We start from the raw sequence: 21,699 nt of genomic DNA, 5'->3' as shown, positions 1-21,699 counted from the left end.
TGTACAGAAATCAGTTGCACTTCTATACACTAGAACAGAAAGAGAAATCAAGAAATCAATCCCATTTACAATTGCACCAAGAACCATAAAATACCTAGAACAAACCTAACCAAAAATGTAAAAGATCTATATGCTGAAAACTATAGAAAACTTATAATAGAAATTGAAGAAGACACAAAGAAATGGAAAAACATTCCATGCTCATGGACTGGAAGAACAAATAATGTTAAAATGTCAATACTACCCAAAGTAATCTACACATCCAATGCAGTGAGATTTTTTAAGTGACGTATTTGCCAAAACTCAGGTAAGTCAATTTCTTTTGCCCACTTTTTACTTGCTGGAGAATAGATTATATACAATGGAATACTACTTGGCAATGAGAAAGAATGAAATCTGGCCATTTGCAGCAAGCAACGTGGATGGAACTGGAAGGTATTAAGCTAAGTGAAATAAGTCAGGCAGAGAAAGACAGATACCATATGTTTCCACTCATATGTGGATCCTGAGAAACTTAACAGAAGACCATGGAGGAGGGGAAGGGGGGAAAAAAGAAAAAAAGTTACAGAGAGGGAGGGAGGCAAACCATAAGAGACTCTTTTTTTTTTTTTAATTTTTTTTCAACGTTTTTATTTATTTTTGGGACAGAGAGAGACAGAGCATGAACGGGGGAGGGGCAGAGAGAGAGGGAGACACAGAATCGGAAACAGGCTCCAGGCTCCGAGCCATCAGCCCAGAGCCTGACGCGGGGCTTGAACTCACGGACCGCGAGATCGTGACCTGGCTGAAGTCGGACGCTTAACCGACTGCGCCACCCAGGCGCCCCAATAAGAGACTCTTAAATACTGAGAACAAACTGAGGGTTGACGCGGAGTGGGGGAAAGGGGAAAGTGGATGATGGGCACTGAGGAAGGCACCTGTTGGGATGAGCACTGGGTGTTTTATGGAAACCAATTTGACAATAAAGTATATTTAATATAAAAAAAAAAGATTATAGGTTAGCAGTGGGTTATACTGTCTCCATCCTGGCTTCTAACAGACAGCTCCACTATTCTGAGACGAGGGGTTCTCCTTGCCCGGATCTCTGACATACTAAACCAATCCAATGAATAAAAACCATTTCCCCCAGCATGAGCTCCAACAAGCATCTATCTTCAAGTCTCCTCCTTTAACCATAATGTTTTATCTATTGGAATCTACACATCATCACCAACAACTACTACTGCTACTACCACGTCTTGAATGCTAACCATGCGCCAACGCTGTATAAGATACTTTATGTATCAAATCTATAAAATAATTCTGTAAGCTAAATATTAGTTTCTCCATGTTACAGATGAGGAAACAAGCTCCAGAAGAGTAAGTCACATTGCCAAAGCCTCTCGGGTATCAAGTGGAAGAGGTAAGATTCTAACCCTGCCCCCTCTGTTCATTCATTCCTCTATACCAAGCCATGTCCCTGCCAGCACCTACTCCCTTCTTCAAATTCTGGTATTTTCTACTAACCTTTTGTGCTAATGAATATAGAAGGATAGAGAGGTGTAATTTTGTCCTTTTGTCATCTTAAAAAATCATTGATTCTGAAGAAAAGAAGATCAGACCTTAGGTCCTGAAGACAGGACAAATGGTTGGTAGGAAAAATCAGTATTTTTCTATCCTTCTTTTTTTTTTTTTCAAATGGGTCTGTTCCATAAGGTAAAGTATGGGTGTGCCAGAAGGGAAGATGAGGAGGTACTTCTTAATCCACCTTCTGCCAATAAACTTACTTTCTTAAATCTTCTTAGATAGAATAATATAGTTTCAAGATTTTCTTTGCACCTCATAGACATTTCCAACCAAAGTTAGGAAAGGCTATGTCAGAGACAGCTAACCTCACACTATTTTAAACATTGCAATTTTCTATCATTAGGCCCAATTAGAGAGTCTATGAGAGCCAGTGAAATGTGTGGTGCACAGTGACCTTCCCACTCCTCTCCTACACCTGAGCCCATTCCAGCATGATAGAAACACGAACCTGGGAACTCACACAGGTTAAATGGGGAAAATTGGCTAAATTGTGGCACGCAGCCACAATTTTTAAAATACCCATGCATTAATTTGAGGTTAATTAGGAAAATGAGTTTTGTCATAAGGCCAAACACCTCCTCTAACCTGAAGGAATGATTATTCAAAGCATGTCATTCAAGGTGACAGAGAAGACCTAGTGTCACTCAGTTCCTTTCTGGTTGCTGATTGTAATTATCTTTACATGAGCTTTTTATAATTTTCTACTTGAATCAAGAGAATTTAAAGAAAAACAGAATAACTAGTATCCATGTTCAGCATTCCTTTTCATATGTGAATCTGTTCCCTAAATATTTTTCCTAGAGAAAATATTAATTAAACTAAAAAGAATGCTGGGAGAGCAGGATATGATCTGGGTTATAAATTAACAACTCATACTATTAAATGATGAGGATAATTTATTAATGAACTAAATGCAATGGACAAAAAAAATGCATTTTACTTCTTCCAGGTCATTTGGTGAAATATTAGAGATTAATTAAGTGTAGCCTAAGAAAGAACATTCTCTAAAAAATTTTTGACTTGATTGTTCAATAACTGAAGCACACTAGTTTCCAGTCATCATAAATCTGTCCTTTATGCTCTTGCTATTAACAATTTAGTACTTGTAACTACAAGTTACTAAAAATATTGAAGGAATTAGCACAGGGTTACAACAGGCGCTGAGAGCTGAAATCCTACGCCCAGAAACTGCTGTTGATTTTGAAACCACCCATCATGGCTGAGTCAGTTGTTCATGTGTATCTCTGCTGGGGCGCAATGATCATTTTGTGCCAAATTTGGCAGGTGTTGTCCTCATATTCCAAAATAGGGAGATCAGCTCTCTAAAAATATCTTTCTTCCTTTTTCACACAGGCACCGTATTATTCTGGGAATGAACGCATTACTATCAACAATTGGGTATGTATGTATTCATTTAGCTTTTGTACCGTTCCTTGTTCCAAAAAAAGATTTGTGTTTATATTTTAGGATGGAGCATCTAACCTGATGCCTGGAACATAGTACCCAACAGATGCTGAAGGAATGAATGTTCCAGCAAAGCAACTCAAAATCTCTTTCCCAGGAATTATATTGCAAAATACTCAAAGCCCAAAGCAATTGGCTTATTTTTAAGTACCGTATATTTCTTGTAAATTTCTATTTGTTTCCATATTGCTCATCTTTATGTAGATATTTGACAGTAGTTTATAAAAGTACAGCCTTCTTTGCCATCATAGCCCCTCGGCTTCTATCCTTCCGACCTTTGCTCTGTATGTATTTCCCTAGGATTCTTCTACCTTTGTTCAAGACATTACCTTCTCCTCAGATGACCTCCTTATTACTCACAACAATCTGAATCATTTATGTCCCAGCTCAAAATTCGCCTCTTATGAGAATCTCTCCCCAGGACCCCACACCCCTCCTCACTGATCTTCACCCCTCAGCACATACACACTAGGTCTGCTCCAGTTGTCCTGATATCTCTAGGGTCCCCTTCAGTTTTCTCAAGCTATTCATGGTTAACATATATTTTATCTCTCCTTAATGATGAATGCCTTCAGGAAAGCACTTGTTCCACCTTTTGAGTACACTTCCTTCCACTGACCCACTGTTGATTTCCCTATGACACATCATGTCATAGACAGTAAGAATTCAATTCACGATTCACTGTTCACACTGTTCACACTTTGTTCTTAGCAGTTCTTTGGCCAATCCACACAGTCCTTGGATTCTCAGCACTTCGCATCTGGCACATTTTACTAAGTCATAAGCCACACTTCGGTGATATATTCTAAGTGTGGATCTTCTATAAAGCCATCCTAACAGGCCTCACAAGTAATTTTATGTCAAAGAAATGTGTATGTGGGTTACTTTCTATGTCTAGCACTTCCTTCTGCTTGTCCATTATAACAATAGACCCTTCAAGAGAAAAGGTGTCACTCCATAAAACCATCCATACTCTGGGAGAAAAAATAAACCTTTGTATTTTGTTATTGTACACGGCAGAAAATCAACCACTGTCCTCCTCCAAGTTTTCAAATGATCATGCCATAAGAACCCAGTAAGAGCTCTGTAAGTGAGAGTAGAGTGTTCAGATTTTCTTCTAGTGCATGGGAAGCCACTGGAATGCTTTAAGCAGGGTGGGACTTTCTTAAAGGTCACTCAGGCTACAGGATGGAGAACAGCTTGTAGGGGAAGAGGAGGATTGCAAAAGGAAGCCCTAGTGTTGTCCCCGTGAGGATGGCTTGGACCATGTCAATCTTTCCTAAGAGAAGATTGAAAACTGACTGTAAAAAAAAAAAAAAGGTGAATAATTACAAATAGGAAATCAAATACGTCTTTTTACAATACAGCCTTGGGGAAAAAAACAATAGAAGTTGAGTCCACAAGCACAGAAAGCTGGAGCATCCCTTCATTGCTTGTGTGTGAGAGAGCAGAGGGGTGTGCGTACAACTCTAACAGAGCAGGCATGATCATCTATCTGTGCCCTGATGTTTGTCATATGTCACTGCCTTGCTTAGGGTTCAGGAGAGTCCTCCATGTACTGGGAAAGTTGTTAAGTGCTCCTGGCTACATGCCAACATTTCTCCCAGCGCTATACAAGCTGAGAAGGCTAATTATAATCTACATAAGATATTTTCATCTCAAGAACCTGCTTACCATCCATCCTGAAACCAGAGGCACCAAGCATGTACAAGGACAAGTTCATGTGTGGCCATGAAGCTGTGCTCTCAACATTCTTCAGCCACGTAAGTTAACTAAGATTTAACCCAATATATGTGGGAAAACTATTTTTACAAACGTGAGGGGGATGCAAAATAATATTTACTGATCCCCTCTGTGCCAAGCTCCAATAGCTATTATATATTTTATATTCATTGTCTCATTTATATTTCTCCCATCAAGCCAGTAGAGTAGTTATAACTATCTCCAAGTTATAGAAAAGTAGACTGAAACCCAGAAAAGGCAGGGACATACAGCCAATGAGTGTAAGTGCTTGGATTTGTTTTCAAAGCTCACATTTTAGGGAAGCCAAGTACATAACATAGCTTTGATTTCTCTAAAGGAACAGAGACAAGTTGTTTTTAAAAGTGAACAAATGTGCCTTAAAATAAAATAGCTTTATTTTTGGTTTTGTAAAAGAAATACATCTTCGATGTAAAAAGTTTAAATAATACAGAAATTTTTGCTCCTACTTCATGGAAAGAGCTTCAGTTCAGGGGGAATCCCCAAAGCTTCGGACCCACTGGAGGTCTCACTACACTTCTGTGCCCTCTGCACCCTCAGCTGGAATCCCCATCCAGACTCATCCACACTCCCTTCCCGCTCTGGTAAATCTATAAGCATCCTAAAATTCTTATCCAAATTTCCTTCAAGGCCTTCCTTGCATCCTTCACTTTATCCCCCACCTTCCTCTAACCTTCCCCTAACCAGACAGAATCACTCCCACCTCTGCCTCCGTCACTATGCCTTTGAAAGCACTCCTACTGTGGTTTGCTGATTTTGTATCTCTCTCCTCCCCCCGAACTGGGGGCTCCAAGAGGGTAGGGGCAAATCATATTCATCTTCATGCCAAGAGCATAAATGCCATGGCACAACTGCAGTGTAACTTGGAAGCAGGGAAAAATATATCATGTCCATTGTTCCATGGAAAGAGAGCATAATGCAGCAGGGAGGAGCAGGGACTCTGGAGCCAGACTGCCTGGGTTCAAAATCTGGCTCTGCCTTTGCCAGTTACAACTTTGTACAAGTCAATTAACCTCTCCATGCATCAGTTTTCTCATCTGTAGAATGGGGATTACAATAGCACCCACCTCACAGCAAGACCATGAGGATTAAATGAGGTAGTATTTGTAAAGAACTTAGAAGAGGACCTGGAACTAAATAAACACTTGTTTTAAATATTTGTTTGAGAAATAAATATTATTCAAGACCTATACCTGTGCCACGTCATTCAAAAGAGAAGAAAATACAGCTCAAATTCAGACTCTTGAGCCTGCTTTTTTCCCCTCCAGTTGTTTTCACCAAGTCTGTGTACAGTCAGTGCACAGGGAGTAGTTAACATTGCTCCCTACGTGAAAAATGGGGATTTAGCACCTGGAATTGATTTTAGAGATGACTGAGCTTAAGCTTCTCATTTTATGGGTGAGGAAACCAAGGTGAAGTGGCTGTCCCAGGGCACAAGGCTCATCATAACGGTGCTTCCTTTGCCAACCCAGTGTTCTTTCCACATATTCTCAGATAATACCAGAAAGCCTGAGCATGGTTAAAATTATCTGGGAGAAAGAAAATGTCAGCAAAACTTGCGTGAGCACAGGGCCCATGCTGATTAAGCCGCTGTTCTTATTCCAAACACATCTCATTGTCTTCTGACCAAAGTTGGATTCTACTCCTTCCAGAGAACTACTGGGCCCTTCTCCTTGGATAAAATCACCATGAATTTGAGAAAATGCCCCTAATTGCTTACTGAGTGGCAGGAAGAATTACAGAATGTCAAATTGCCTTGGTGTCATCTGGGGAGAATTTTCTAAATTTTATGCTTCTAGTAGGAGAGTACAGATGACTGTTACTATTACAACAAATGAGAGCATATCAGGGAATAGAATGCAAAATGCACTTCGGTTTTTTTTTTAGTGTTCCAATGACATTGCAAAGAATTTCTCACTCCTAGGGGGATGCTTCAGGCTACACCTCCACCCTCTAAAGATCAAATCCACTCTCTTCCACTCTATCCTCTACTTCAGGAAGATATTTTGAGATGCAGTGAAATGGCAGAGTCAAGGATAGGAACCACTCAGTGGGTTCACATTCAAATCCTCGCACATGCCGTCTAACCCAAAAGATACAAACAAACAAAATCAAAGCCAGCATGGCCTCTCTTCAGAGACGATTCCTGCTCCTTTGCCTTCTTCCCTTTGACAAACATGATATGCGGCTGGGAAAGTGCCATTTTCATAAATGTTTCATTTCCCCCTCCCCCAGGCACAGCGTTGCTGGAGCATGAATTATGACCAGCCTGGCAGGCAAGCATCTTTCCACAAGCACATCTTTTCTCATTTGCGGTCACGGTCGTACCTCCAATGGAGTTGCCGGGGTGAAAGAGCTCAGTATTGGAAAACACTGGCAGCTTCTGCGTCTGCTGACCAATCCCTTGCCGGAGAGTTTACCAGGCAGTTAATTTATGTTCTTTTCTCAACGCCAAGATGAACAGGGGTTTTCTCTCCTTCCTGCTTGGTTGCAAACATAGGGAAGTCCTGCTGCTGCTGACCTAACCCACTTAGGATTCCGCTTTCAAGCACTATTTCCATTGTGCTATATTTGAACAATAAATTATTGTTCATCCTTTTTAAAAATGGTGAACAACTTCCGTGCTTGCTGAGTGATAATATTTATAATTGTTGCCAACCAGGAGAATCTGTTTGTGGGCGTTTCCTACTGTCACTGTAAGCACAGCACTGCAGGGGACAAGCAAGGAGAAAAGAATATGATGTAGCCCCAAACACACACCCTCTGACAGCCTCATTCATCTCTCCATGAATTCCTCTCCCTTACACATGCCTGCTTGGTAACATAAAACCATTCATGGAAGCCACTTAATTTACTGAAAGGCCCTCATAAAAATACTCAGAAAAGTAGAAGTCACTGAAGTGGAAAAATGGAGTCATCTTTAAAAGGAAGCCCTCAATGTGAGGTACAGCAAAATGCATTAACCCTAAGACTACTGTACTTTTAAAGATGCTGTTTCTTTTTGATTCCCCCAGCTTATTGATGGCCCCTCTGCCCACCCAGTTACCCAGTTCAAAACCTTTCTCTTCCTTACTTCCCTCCACTAATCACCAACACAGTCAAGTTCTATGTCTTAAATAGTTCTTAAAAGTATCTTTGCATCCCTAACCTCACCATTACATCAAATCACCATTGTTTCCCTGCAACAGTTGTTCTTGTGGTTCTCAGTATGGGGTTCCCACACCAGTAACATCACTATCACCTGAGAACTCAGAAATGCAAATTCTCAGGCTCCACCCAGACTCACTGTATCAGACACTCTGGGGTAGGCTCCCAGGAGTCTGTGTTTTAATAAGCGCTCTGGCAGGTTCTAATGCCTACTCATTTGAGGACTACCACTCCTTCCCTATTAATGACCTTCCTAAATGCAAATATGCTTACGTCAATTGTCCTGCTTACAACTTGTCAGTGGTTCCCTCTTGCCTCTAGATAAAATCCTAACTTCCGAGAATAAACATGCAAGGTCCTCTCTTATCAATAAGTTTCCTCCTTTTCTGCTGATACCCTTCCCCAAGCATCCTATTGTCTAGGTATACCAGAGAGCCACCCTGAATGTGCCTGTCCAAGTGCATGTTGCCACCCTGGCTGGGGAAGATATGAAGAGGTCAGAGAAGGTTTTACAGAGGCAGAGTTCCTCATCTGGGTCTTAAAAAAAAGGAAATGAAAGCCATTCCAAGTATGGTCATGGTGCACAGTATAGAGGCCATTGAGGCATTACTGTGCACATAGGCCTATCTATTCTTGTAGGACCCAGTAACTTCTGGGTTCTAGAATTGGAGATGTTTTTGCAGGGGCAAAAGCTCATGTCAACAGATACTCTTTGTAGTATCTATACTGTACACTTTGTAGAACATGACCTGGCACCAATGGCTCTATTCAGGCTGTGGCTGTCATCCACAACTGTTAGCGATCCACATGTGACAATAATAAAGCAAAGATACAATATATTTTAGAAGACCTCTTGGGTGACTAGGAGCCACCACAAGTTGTAGTTACTGTTCAAGAGATTTACTAAAGAGCAATCAAGGCTGAAAAAAAGGGATATAAAACACTGTTAATAGCTTGTCAATGTGAGATAGCACTGGTTGTAAGACCTTGAGTAATGAGTAAACTTTCTGCGTCTCAGTTTTCTCACTTGTAAAATGGAGGTAGTAATGGTACCTACCTTACAGAATAGGAACTGAGATTTTTAATGTGGAATACTTAGCACAGTTTGGCATACAATAGGCACTCAAAAAATGTAATCATTATTATCACCAATATTGCAATGCTTGATATTTTATGAGCCTGTCAATGCCACACAGTATGTATTTTCATAGAAAGCATATATATGGGAATAAAACATGTTCCAGAAATTCTGAAAGCATAATAAGATTCAAATTGCTTATATCAATTAAGTCTTTCACTTGTCTCTCTCCAATTCATTCTAGAGAGTAGGTCCACTGGAGGACCTCACCAGTGAAGTTAGTTACCCAAGTTCCAAATAATGTGTTCCAAGAATTTAAGATGATCATGGGCCAAGCTTCCCTAAGCTTTATACTATTTACCAAGAATTCCAGCTGTTGAGATGGAGACAGAGGTGGGAATATGATCTGATGAGATCTAACTCACAAAATGAAACTCATGCAGGGCACCTGCATGGCTCAGGTCATGATCTCACAGTTCGTGAGTTCAAGTCCCACATCGGTTGACCTCGTGACACACTGTGGGTGAGCACGAGCCCCCTAAACACAAGCTCTGCTTCAGATGAGCCCCACTTCTCTCTCTCTTCCTCTCTCCCTCCGTCCCTTTCCCTCTGCCCTTCATGGGATTCTCTCTCTCTCTCCCTGCCCCTTGCTTACACACACACACTCTCTCTCTCTCTCTCTCAAAAATAATAATAACATTCATGCATAAAGTTATCTGAATAGCTTGGTTTGCTTTTGACCAGGGACAGTATTACTCAACAGTTTTTGATGACGACTTCCATACCTGGAGGCTGAGTTGTTACTAACAAAACTGGAAGTGCTTCAACAAGAGAAAAAGATATTGTTCTCACATCAAATGCCTGGCGCAAGTGCCTTGTTTGAAAAGGTATTTATGATATAATCAAAATCAAAGAACATCACCTCATGTTGTTCTAACAGCATATCTTAGGAAAAGACATGAGAAGCAATTACTTACAGTGGGGATTCTTAGTTTCTCCCAGGCTTCCTAAATATACTCTATTCATTTTAGAATGTGAGTTTCCAATTTTGGGATCTATGATTTTGTGATTGAGAGACCTGGGTAATGAAAAGTGAACTGAAGCCACTAATTCCAATAGATGGGACTATCAACAAGAGAACTCATGACTGTATTTAGTCAGAGTTATAAGAGCGATAATGAAAGTAATGACCTAGAAGCAATTTTGTCCCCTTCATCTCAGTAACTGCTTAGGGGTCTTTGCATGAATAGCAAATGTTTATTATGAGATTCCATCTAGCCCTAATTGGTTCAAATAATACATTTGGCTTCTCAGTAGGATTTGGAGTGCCATAAACAAAGTTACCAAGTTACAGGCTCAAGGATCCTGGCTTTAAATGAAGGGGTTGCTGGGGCGCCTGGGTGGCGCAGTCGGTTAAGCGTCCGACTTCAGCCAGGTCACCATCTCGCGGTCCGTGAGTTCGAGCCCCGCATCGGGCTCTGGGCTGATGGCTCGGAGCCTGGAGCCTGTTTCCGATTCTGTGTCTCCCTCTCTCTCTGCCCCTCCCCCGTTCATGCTCTGTCTCTCTCTGTCCCAAAAATAAATAAACGTTGAAAAAAAAATAAAAATAAAAAAAAAATAAAAAAATAAATGAAGGGGCTGCTAACACACTCATGCACCTTTCCCATGTCCATGGTAACAACTAACGTTTATGGAATGCCAAATCTGTTGTCAACACCATATTAAATACTTCCATGGATCTTCTCCTTTACAGCAAACCTACATGGAGTCTACTATTAATATAAATACTTTATAAATGAAGTAAGTGATGTCTAGAGAGTTTTAACTTGCCCAAGGTACAACAGCTGGTCAGGGTGGAGCTCCAACAGTCAAATCAAGCAGTCTAACTGATGGAGCCCATGCTTTGAATCCCAGGGCTCTACTGCTACCATACTGACTCTGAAAGCCTGGATTTCTGAGCTAGTTCCTGAGATATTACAGTTCTTCTCATTGATCATCTTTTTCTCCTTTCTTTGGTTGCTAAGAAAGTCAGGACCAATTTTTAGTACTTCCTGGGGAAAGGGCACTTAGCACAGTGGCAAATGGCTTAGCTCTGATCAGTCAGATACAGGCCCATATCTCAGTTCCTCCCCTTAACTGCCATGTGAACACAGGCCAGTGATTTCACTTCCTGAAGCCCTATTTCCTTATCTAGAAAACAACATAATACCTGCTTAGGGTTATCATGAGGATGAGATCTGGTAAATTAATGCATGTCATCTTGTCAGTAGACTAGTGGTGATGTGTTTGATGAAAAGAGATCAGTGAGGATAAGCACTGTTTCAAAAACTGCTTGTCTAGTGTTGTGTGCTTATGCACACACTGGGTCACCATGTAAAATGTGTTTGTTCTTGTGAGTTGGAGCCAAAGTTTGAAGGCCACTGTTCTAACCCTCCTCCCTCCTAACATTTCCTCTGAGATCTCTGGGGTTCCTTTACGCCCTCTTTTTTCCCTCTTGCAATGAGAAGAATCCCCTTTTCTTCAGAATTTAAGCTTCCTTGCAGAGACATTAGGAATATACTCACCACAAGAAAATAAACTGTTCTTAACTGGTCCTTTCTGATTTGGGAAAAAGAAACCAAGAACTTTTTCCCTTCGAAGGAAAGCAGCAGATATTTAGTCTGATTCTCAAATGCTGCCCCACAGGCATCCCTGGACACAGAAGCCCAACACAGTCCTCTGACCAAGTGGCTTATTAATAACCCTAAGTATGTAAAAAATTTCCCGAGTGTGTCTGATGATTGGGATCAATGATCTTATCCTATTTCTTTCTGGCTTTCTTGTTTTGCTTGTTTTTTTTTTAATTTTTTTATGTTTTTTTTTATTTTATTTTGAGAGAGAGACAGAGTGTGAGCGGGTGAGGGGCAGAGGGAGAGGGAGACACAGAATCCAGAGAAGGCTTCAGGCTCCAAGTTGTCAGCACAGAGCCTGACATGGGGCTTGAACTCACGGACTGTGAGATCATGACCTGAGCCAAAGCCAGACGCCCACCCGACTGAGCCACCCAGGTGCCCCATCTGGCTTTCTTATTTTAATCTCATTCTCTCAAACCTTTCTTGCTTATTCCTTTCCCTCCTCAAATCCTTCTGTTTTTCCTTCTAGCCAAATAGCCTATTGGAATGCAAAATGCTAATTTATAATTCTTCATTAAGTATTTTTAACCACAATTACACAAAACCATCTTTTAGTTGATTTGAATCAGTACAACTCTTTAGTAATTGAATGGTCATGGAAACTGTAGTTTTGGTAAAAATTGTTTCCACTTTCAATCTGTCATCAACTTATCATCAGAGCATTAAGCTTGCACTGAATTTCCCAAATTCAAGCAGCACCTCTACAAGTGACTTACAGGCTGCCCTTTGATGTGCTAATCATGCAGGCTGATAGAATAGTCATACTTTCAGAAGGCATCTTCATGGAAGCAAACAGCTCTATTAACAACCTGAAACACTGAAAGTCATTCTGAGCCAGGAGTACCATTACGTACACAAAACAAGATGAATGGTACAGTACATGAGGCCAAGCAGAATCCCTTCCAATACCGGATGGAAAAGACACCTGATTTACCATGAATTCAAGAGACAATTGTCATCCTGTGGTATACAGCTACTATTCTTCACTGCAGACTATGAGGGAATGTTTCAGTCATGTTAGCTGGGTTTTTTACTTTTACCATAAAAATTATTATTGACAGATTCATTTGGGGTAAGAAATGGTCTTCCAGAAAAGCACGAGGGGATTCAGCAGAGCCCAGGAGCAGATGTGCATTATAAAGCAATATGAGGCATAATGAGAAAAGCACTCGTCCCTATCCCATTAATCATTGGCACTACCTGATAATCAAGAATTACTGACCTCTCCCACCCTCCAGCTAGCAGATATTTGTGTATTGTAATGCACCATGGCCCCAACACAAGCTCAATTCTATGTAATGCTGAGAATCAGCATTTCAGTAACATTAATCTGAACCCTACCTATTCCCTCTTGCATTGCTTATAACACAACTTGTGAATAATATATAGATTCCTTCCAATAGGCAAATGACTGAGTAAATGATACAATCCAATTGACGGACTACTGCGTAAAAATTTTAATTGCCAATTATGAAGATGATTTTAAAATATGGAAAATGCTTTGGAATTAAGATTTAATGATAAAAGCAAAATGCAAAACTGTCAGAATACTCAGCTTACAGACACATAATAATGCGGTTAGATGGAAAGAAAAGGCAAGTTGTTGATAGGGAGAATGATAAGCAATTTCTTTTTTTTCTTTTGAAAACACACTCTAATGTTCCTATGATATTCTAATTACAAAAGTTACTTTTTTTATTTTTAAAGATTTTATTTGTAAGCAATTTGAACACCCAGTGTGGGGCTCGAACTCACGACCCCGAGATCAAGAGTTGCATGCTCCACTGACTGAGCCAGCCAGGGGTCCCTAATAATAAAAGCTATTTTAAAATCAAAGCCCACCTCTTAGGAAAAAGTTGGTTACCCCTTACCATGCTTCCATACAATGAAAACTGCACGTGATAAATGCTTAAATGGTTTTTCTGGAGGGTTTTTTTTTTTTTTTTTTTTTTGGTTCAAAAATAGGTTGGAATCTGCCAAGGAATCAGCTCACATTATTCAATGTCAGGCACATTTACACTCATATGTATTAGTAATTCCTTTGGTTGACTTTTCCTTGCCGTTGTCATGGCAACGGTTTCCACTGCCATTAGTACCTCTAGGGCCCTGCCTTGTTCACATATTTTTAGGCCGTTTCTCTTGTAACAAAGCAATTAATACTTATGGCGTATCTGTATCGAAGCCCTGGTGACCTGTTCTGTCTCTTGGAACTGCTGAGCATTCGGTTTCCTTCCTTTTTGCTTCTGTAGGTGCTTCTGTTTCTCTTTGTGGTGCTTCTTCTTTTCGCTAACTCTTGCAAGCAAGCCTCTTGACTATTTCTAATTATATCCTATTTGGATTATTTAAAGTTTTGTTTTTTCACATGTCCTCCATGTTTCCCTATCCATTGACACTCATTCCAAAACCAACAAAATAGCACATTTTCATTCATGATCACTTTGGACTACCATCATAGAAGAGAATAAAAATGCCATGCAATAATTGAGACTTTAGAATGATTCTAGACGGAAGATCACATGGCTGTGTAGTCGGGATTGCACACCTCCAGTCACAAGGCATCCACAAAAGCACAAGGTTATCACCTTGCATTTTTCTGACAGCTGGAATGAGTCATCTCATAGTCTTCTCTAATGAAGATTAAGGATATTGGCTACCTTTTTTCATGCCAAATTAATTTTCTCTATGCAATGACCAATGTGGTGAGGTTGCTATAAGATGGACTGATTCTTACATTGCTACACAGAGAATAAATGTGGGCACTGTTTGTTAACCAATAACTACTGTCAAATGCCTTTGGCCCTGTAATTCTTGTAGAAATCTCTTCTAAGAAAATTATCTAAAGTGTAGGGAAAAAATAGGTATTTGTTTATTAAAATTGTTTATAATAGCAAAAACACTGGGAGCCATCTAAATGTTTAACAGTAGGAAAAAAACATGGCATATGCACAAGGTAAAATATTTACAGATGATGCATCTATAAAGGCATTGCAAGTGCACGTGGTGTGATACTTTAAATCGTTAATGTGAAAAATCAGGAGGTGAATATGCAAGTATAACTTTGTAAAAAGAATAAACTAAACCACAAACCCCATGAGAACAGGAACCATGTTTATCTTATTTATCTTGTATCTATACAACCTACCATAATATCTGTAAATATTTGTTGTATAAGTGGGTGAATGGATAAACAGATGAATATGTGTACCAAAAGAATGGAAGATAATACACCAGATTTCTAAGAATGACTGTCTTTGGGAGATAACTTTTTGTGCTTTCTAAGTTGTTCCTTACTTAATTGTGTTTTCCATCCTATTAACTTTTAAAAACTTTTTGGAGGAGTTGGATTAATCTTCTCAGCTTTATGCCTTGCATACGGAGACAATACAGAACAAATCTATACCCTTTCTACGTAGAACCCTCCAAATAGTGAGAGTCAGTTCGAACAATTTCAAACAAGTTCTGTATGACATGAATTCCCAACCCCACGTAGGGCTTTATCTACTTCATTCTATAAGATTAAATGTTTTTCAAGTAGGTAGAATAGCTATGTAAACTCTAGAACTCTGTACACATATGAGAATTCTGTACACTAAAATTACCTTTATTGTTTTATAAATTCTCTTCAGATCATTTCCATCATCAAAAATCTTCTTGCCTAATGAATAAAATTCAACCCCTTAGTCTAGCATTCAAGGCCTTCCAAAATCCAGTTCCAAAGTATATCTCCACTTTTATGTTCCATCCCAATGTTACCCAAACTCTGTGCACCAGCCTTGCCAGAGTATTTGCTATTTGTTGTGTATGCAATACAATGTCTTGCCTTCCTACCAGTGCTGACACTGTGCTCTTAGCTTGAACTGCTCTTTTTTTTTCCCCCTTTCCTCTTGACAAAATCTTTCAACACCAATTCAAACACCACCTTTTCTGGCCATGAAGATATAATCAATGATGACAATCAGTCTACAGAATGATTACGGCTAAAACCTTTTTACATTTTCAAATACTCAGGGGTTTGATTTCTGCTATCAAATCAATCAAAAATTAAAGTGTCTAATATTCATTGGCATTCTAGTTAGGATCTACTATGAGCAAATCTCATTAATGAGAACAGCCATTTTACCTGGGAAAGTTACACTCAACTTCATCCTGACAGGAGAGTAAGAGTGTGTATGTGTGTTACATAGGGGTTTAGACTCAGGATAAATGTAACCAGCACTCTACAGAGTGTGTGTGTGTGTGTGTGTGTGTGTGTGTGTGTGTGTGTGTGTGTTGGGAGTGAAGGAGAGTAGCACATACTGACTAGACAGAATTTCTGGGATTGTGGAACCCTTTTATAACATTCTGAAGAGTTACAAAATTTAAGTCTGGATCACTGATGGTGAGGGAAGGAAAGAACAACAATTTTCCAGCCTGGTGGATAGGCCAAAAAATAGCATGTGGGGGGGGGGGGTGTGGGGAAGAACTTCAAAGGACATTTATTTCCACCTTTTAAGGCATACTTGAAAAATTCACCAAAAGATGACATTTTAAAATGTTTCTCTTTTATAATGATTGCCCAAACTAGCCTTCACCCTGCCAATGAGAGCAAATAGGAGATAAAACCACCAACCCAGAAAAACACCAGCTGTCAGAAGAGACTGGCACATGGCAACTTCACTTAATACAGGCACAGAAATGCCTTCACTGGAGTGCCATGCTCTCTTCTCTCGCTCCTCCTGTGGGGGACACTTCAACACAGCCAAACCATTTTCTCTCGCTTTGCAGTTATCTGTCTGTAGTCTTTTAGAATATTTATTTAATTTCCATTTTTTATAAGTGTTCAAATTTACTTCCTCATCAATAAAAACCATATATAACACCCCCTTCAATTTGTATGAAAATTCATTCAACCAGCTCTTTCCCAATAAAAATTAAGTGCACTTTTCCTCACTTTGTATTTCACTAATTCCCTCAGTAAGTTCTAACAAAATTACACCTATATTTCATCTCCCAATGCCTTTTTTCCACTAATTCATTGGAGGATTGCTAGTTCAAACTATTTCAAGGGCCCAGATGATTGATTGATGCTGACTGGTGTTACTCCATCTCTCCAGAAGATTGAACAAAGAGAAATGGAATTAAATCACATCTGAAAGGAAATTCTGAGACAGAAGGAAAAAGCTTCTTAAGTGTATAAATCAAATGTTACAAGAGTTTCTATGAAGGCTATAGAACACCAATCATCAATATTCTTTTAAAAAAGAGTTAAGTGTATTTTTAAAGCCCAACCTCCTTGGAAGAAGTGATCCTGAATGAAAGACTTCTTGATGCCTTATCCTTCACAAAAATTCTATGATTAACAAATACTGTAGTACAGCAGCAGACGATATTTGCCTGCCCAATATCCACGCTTCCCTCTTCCTGACCAACAGACTCCTCTTATGCTTCTAGAGATGGCCATGTAACCTGGCTAATGAAATGTATGCTGAAGTGATTGGGAAAGAACTTCTAAGGAAGATTTATAGAAAGGAACCAGACTCAGCAGTCATCCTCCTTTTACCCTTTGCCCTTTGCTCTTTACCCTTTCCCATTCTTCTGACTCTAGAGATGTAGCCACCATCTTGGAAATGTGATAAAAAGGAAGTCACTCGCTAAACACAGCAAAGGAGGAAGACATAGGTACCTTGCACTACTACCCCATCCAAAGACAGCTCCTTCTAGACTTACTGTTACAGGACAAAAGTAAAGCCCTTCTTTGGTTAAACCACTGTAATAGGGTTTCCTATTATCTACAGCCAAACCCAAAGCTAACTGATACAATTACATTCCTCTTTTTTTTTTTTAATGATTATTCGTTTTTTGAGAGCAAGACAGAGCAGGAGTAGGGGAGGGGCAGAGAGAAAGGGAGACACAAAATCTGAAGCAGGCTCCAGGCTCTGAGCTGTCAGCACAGAGCCTGACACAGGGCTTGACTCATGAACCACTAAATCATGACCTGAGCCAAAGTCCAACACTTAACCGACAGAACCACCCAGGCGCCCCAACATTCCCTTTCTTAAAACTGCCTACCCTTGGCTTCTGCAACACTACATTTTCCTGGTTTTATTCCTCTCTCACTATCCATTCCTCCTTTTCCTCTTTGCTGCATCTTCTCTTTTCAGCCCCCTCAGACCACTCCAGGGATCAGTTTGGGCTCTTTGGTAGGCAAAATAACGGTCTCCAAAGTTGCTCACATCCTAATCCTCAGATTATGTGAATATTCTACTTTACATGGCAAAAGGGTCTTTGCAGGTATAATTAAGGATCCTGACATGAGGAAATTATCCCAGATTATCCAGTTGGGCCCAATGAAATCACAAGGATCTTTATAAGGGAAAGAGGGAGGCGGGAAAATCAGAGTCAGAAAATGCTATGAGAATGGAAACAGGGATTGAGTGATACACTATAAACACTGAAGATGGAGCCACAAACCAATGAACACAGGTAGCCTCTAGAAGGTAGAGAAGGTGAAAAAACAGATCCTGCCCTGGAGTCTCCAAAGAGAATTCAGTCCTGCCAACACCTTGATTTCAGCCCAGTGAGACCCATGTTGGACTTCTGACCTCTAGAACTGTAAAATAATAAATTTGTGGGGTGCGTGAGTGGCTCAGTCAATTAAGCATCCAACTCTTGATTTCAGCTCAGGTCATGGTCTCACACTTGTGATATCGAGCCCTGTGTCAGGTTCTGCACTGGGCATGGAGCCTGCCTGAGACTCTCTCTGTCTCCCTCTACCCCTTCCCCACTTGCAAACATGTACTCTCTTTCAAAAAAAAAAAGAAAAAATATTTTTTAAAAAAAAATTTTTAATAGAATAATAAATCTGTGTTGTTGCTTTAAGCTACTACTTTTGTAGTAATTTGTTATAGCCTCAACTGGGCACTAATACAGACCCCATTCCTTTCTCTATTGATAATGTTCTTCTTAAGAGACCTCAAGGCAATCCTGTGGTTTTAAAAAAACATCTATATTCCACAATTTCCAACTCCTTCTCAGCAAATCTCACCTCACCCCAGGATTTCAGATTTGTATATTCAAATTAATACTTGTGGGGAACAAAAACAAATAGTAGTCCTTTACAAATGCAGACTTATCTAAGCCTAATTTTGTCTGAATGTGTTACTTTTTGAATTAGTCTTTCTGTGCTCCCACACGTGATGATGAGGCAGCATCTGACAAGAGTGCAGATGTAGTGACAGAGTAGGCTACCCTCTACTTCATTCATTCATCCCTTCATCCAAATATGGTTACTGACCCAACCTAGAATGTGCCAGTTGCCATGCCAGTCCCACAGGTGGAAGGCATGTTCTTTCTTGTGCATCTAATAGATATCCCAAACTCCATACAGCTATTCAGCTATTTCGGAATACACCTCTCCCCTCAGCTTCCCCCCATCCCCATCAAAACACACTCTGCTCCTTTCCCAAACTTCCTCATCTCAGTAAAATGCACCTTCATTCACCCAGTTGCTCATGCCAAAAACCTAAGAGCTTACCTTGCACCTATTCCTCTTCCCTCACTCCACACATCCAACCTATAAGCAAATCCTGTCAGCTCTACCTTCAAAACACACCCAAATGCATTGACATCTCCCCTCTCTAGACTGTTTGCCTTGCAACCCAAGCCACTGCCCTCCTTCATGTGGAATACTGCAACCACCTCCAACAATCTAGTCCCCACACAGCAGCCAGAAGTACATTTTTTAAATGTAAATTAAACCACATCATCCCCCTATTTAAAACCCATCAATGATACCTTGTTGCTCTTAGAATAAAAGTCAACCTGGCTTTCAAAGACTTTCTTCCTGCTTCCTAACTCTTGACCTTGTCCCATACCTGGCTTGAATGAGTAAAGGAGGACAGTAGCATCACTGTATCCTCAGATGTTGCCCCACCACACATGAGAGGCATATACAAGGTACAAAGTAAATTAACTGGTAGCAAATTCAGATAAATATAGACTCAGTTAAGCCCACATTCTGTAAGAGGGCTGCTTATATGACTAGTGTTCACTCTCGTCGGTCCAATAGTCAGGTGGGGTCCACCCGAACTAATGTCAATGTAGAATAACACCCTAAGGATTCTCTGCTTTGAAACACTATGAAGAGGGGTATCTGGGTGGCTCAGTCGGTGGAGCCACTGACTTTGGCTCAGGTCATGATCTCATGGTTCAAGAGTTCGAACCCCACATCGGGCTCTGTGCTGACTGCTCAGAGCCTGGAGCCTGCTTCAGATTGTGTGTGTGTGTCTCTCTCAAAAGTAAATAAACATCAAAAAAATATGTATTTAAAAAAACTCTATGAAGAATATAAAAGGATTGATGGGGGATTCCTAAACCCTTATTTTATAATGGGAACAAAACACAGTTCACTAAGTACACTAACACACTAAAAGCCATAAAAAATGCCGAGGGGATTCTGATATGTCTCATTTCACTAAGGAACTAATAATAATATAATTGCATTAGTATTTGTACAGCTAACGTTTGTAGAGAATTTACTTGGATCCAGAAACTTTGCTAAGAGCTCTCCATGAGGTGTGCTATAATTATTCTTATTTCACAGATAACATGACTGAGTTTGAGAAACACAAGGTCACATAGTTATTTCATGGCAGATTCAGACTATCAACCTGGTGACCCAACTCCTGAGCCCACACACTTAACCATAGCCCTAGCCTCAATTAACCAGCAGGGTCAGAGAGACTAGTCAGACTTTCTAAGATGGTTCTCTCTGGGTCTTTTTCTGATTAGCTCAGCATATGTGCCTCCCATCCCACTTAGTCCTCTGCTGGGATGCCTGGAGGTCTTATGTTTGTTTCAGGACTCTTGTTATAAAGTCTTGAATCTCTGCTTAAGTACTTATTCAAAGAAGTGATTTAATCATTTCCTAATCCCTACCCATCTGGATTTGCTTCCCTCCCACAGATTCTGGGTAATGTTATAATGTCTGCTTGGTGCTAGAGCTCCCGGCTCTCCAACTTGAGTGCTCTACAGCTGGCTCTCTTGGCCCCAGTGTTCCCTGCTGCATAGCTGAGCACTGGCAGCAGGATTAGTATATCTCAAAGTTCCTTTGACGTGGAGTATGTATCTGCTTGAAGTAGAAAGTTAAAATGACTTCCTCATCAGACAGAAACCTGGAGGGAACGACATTCCTTATGAAATACCGTTTGACAACTCCACATTAAATGTTTAATTATTTCATGCCCAATTTTATATAGGTTATTCTAAAATACTCTAGCAGGGAGCAGGACTTTTTAATCACATTTTGGTAGATTCTAAATTGAAAACTCATTAATAAACAAAACCTCCAAGGACTTTGATTTCTACAGCATTTCCACCCTGCAGCGCACAACAAGAGTGTCAGGTGGACCTTTTCTCCAAATGATACTCCCTTGGCACTTGGGACATATGGTAATGTGTCTGTCTTTCTATAATTCTTTTTTGCGTTGGCATTTGGTCATTTGCCACAAAAGAAGTGAAGATGACTGGGATAAAAGACAGAAGTGTGTAGTTCTGTTACCTATTTTTCCCACACACAAAAAAAATTAAGACACATGCTCTCTATATCATGTGTCTTTGCTTTGGGTTCATAGCATGAGGATATTTAGAAGAGCCTGGGGATATTCTGGCCAAACCGAAAAGGAAAAGGCACCAGTATAGTTATCAGTCATGTTTTCAAGCAGGTATCAGCACATTTTTAAATGCTGAATAATATAAGGAGTATGTTGAAAAGCTGAAATAAATGCATCTATGTTGTAACCAGTAACATCTCCTGCCTCACTAAATGCAATAGGTAAACTTCCAAATGGGAGTCATGTAGCTTTAAGAAAATGAAGGCCCTAAACATAGTAGAAACATAGCCAATTACAGTCGCCAAAAATAATTCATGTCTATGTTGCTCAGTGCACGAGACTGCTTACACCCAAAAAGAGATAGGGCTTTGCGGCATGGTAGTTCCTCACAGCTGTCAGAAGCCAGTTTTCTTATCAGTCC

General features: G+C 40.1%; 2 long non-coding RNA genes across 2 annotated transcripts in view; one reads left to right on the top strand and one right to left on the bottom strand.

Moving 5' to 3' along the window:
- The window catches only part of LOC123381715, an 86,668-nt gene that overhangs the window by 47,009 nt on the left and 17,960 nt on the right, over positions 1–21,699 (bottom strand). The gene's annotated exons all lie outside the window — the stretch shown is intronic.
- Positions 4,469–7,412, top strand: LOC111557519. The gene is made up of 2 exons (XR_002737587.2): positions 4,469–4,793; positions 7,027–7,412. It is a non-coding gene; the product is annotated as an uncharacterized LOC111557519 (long non-coding RNA).

This window comes from Felis catus, chromosome D4 (assembly GCF_018350175.1).
Source record: "Felis catus isolate Fca126 chromosome D4, F.catus_Fca126_mat1.0, whole genome shotgun sequence".
Lineage (NCBI taxonomy): Eukaryota > Metazoa > Chordata > Mammalia > Carnivora > Felidae > Felis > Felis catus.
The sequence above is the reverse complement of the archived record's forward strand: the minus strand, read 5'-3'. Positions and strand labels throughout refer to the sequence as shown.